Genomic DNA, 1,564 nt, shown 5'->3' with positions numbered 1-1,564 from the left:
TTTAAGTTGTTTCCCAAGTTTTGCTATTAGGAAAAGTGCTAAACGCATAGCTTTGGCACACCATCTTGTTCTGTGCTTCTATGTAGGAAAGATAGTAAAAAGGAAATTACTAAAATTTTAAATTTCAAAAGATGTAACAAATTGTCCACTCTCCCACACCACCATTTGTTACTATCAAATTTTTTATATGTTTTTATTGATTTTTTAGAAAAAGGGAGAGAAAGAAACATCAATCATTGCTTCCTGCACACCTCCTACTGGGGATCGAGCCCACAACCCAGGCATGTGCCCTGACAGGAATCAAACTGGGACCTCTCAGTCCACGGGACAATGCTCAATTCACTGAGCCACACCCACTAGGCAAGTTTGTTTTTTTTTTACTTGCGTCAACCTGATGAGTGAAATATACTGGCTATTATTTGATCTTGCTCCTCCTAAAGTTGAGTGTGTTTTCAAATGTATTGGTTATTTGTATTGCCTCTTCCACAAACTGTCTTTTGGCTACTTTTTCTATTTACATATATCTCCCTTTCTTCTTGATATTGAAGGAGGGGTGTGTGTGTGTGTGTGTGTGTGTGTGTGTGTGTGTGTATTTGCTTTGTCTTAATGCTTAAGACTTCAATTCATCTAGAACTTATTTTTACAAATGGTGTCAGGCAAGAACATAATGCAATATTTTTTAAAATGATAAGTCTCAACTTCCTTTCCCCCCAGTGATTTCAAATGCCACTTTATTATATACTATACAGCCATACCTGCAAGAACCCAGTTTGATCTATTTGTCTTCACCTACACTAATTTTATACTGTTTTAATCACCATATTTCTCAAATATTCTTGATATCCGCCAGGGTGGCTTGTTACTTCAACGTCTGGTAAAAGCTTATTATTCCTGGAAACTTGCATTCTTTTATTACAAATTCTAATATCACAATTAGTCTATCAGGTTGTATCTCTAACCTATTATTTCCAAGTCCATTCCCTCTCCATGAAAAAATTACCCCCAACCTCAAGAAATTCAGTTTATTTTTAGCTGTCTTGGAGTACAATAAATTTAAATTATTCTTGAACATCTAAAATCATTTCTATTTCACCAGCAGCAAGCACAATCAAGTCTACAAACTCTTTATTTCATCTCCTTCTTTTCTTTTCCAAGAGCTGTTGCCTTAGTTCAGGTCCTCAACTCTTTCCTAAAATAGTACAACAACTGCTTAAGTAGGTTCTTTATCTCTGTCTCATTCCTCCAGTTCGTCTTCCACACTGCTACCATGGTTGTATTTGAAACGCAGATCTTATGATATCAGTTCCTTGTTTAAGACTCCAGTACTATTCCATGACTCACAGTGATAAAGCCCTACCTCTTACGTCATTTTAGAGTGACAATAGCCAATATTTAACAAATGTGTTCTATAATGCCAGATAACTGTGCTAGATGCTTTACATATATTTCTCACTGAATACTCACATTAATTCTGTGAGGTGGTGAAAAATTACTATTTTCCTTTAACAGAAGACCAAGCTGAGGTTTATAGAGGTTAAGGGACTTGCCTAAAATCATACAAAAT

The sequence above is a fragment of the Molossus molossus genome, unplaced genomic scaffold (assembly GCF_014108415.1).
Source record: "Molossus molossus isolate mMolMol1 unplaced genomic scaffold, mMolMol1.p scaffold_m16_p_19, whole genome shotgun sequence".
Lineage (NCBI taxonomy): Eukaryota > Metazoa > Chordata > Mammalia > Chiroptera > Molossidae > Molossus > Molossus molossus.
The sequence above is the reverse complement of the archived record's forward strand: the minus strand, read 5'-3'. Positions refer to the sequence as shown.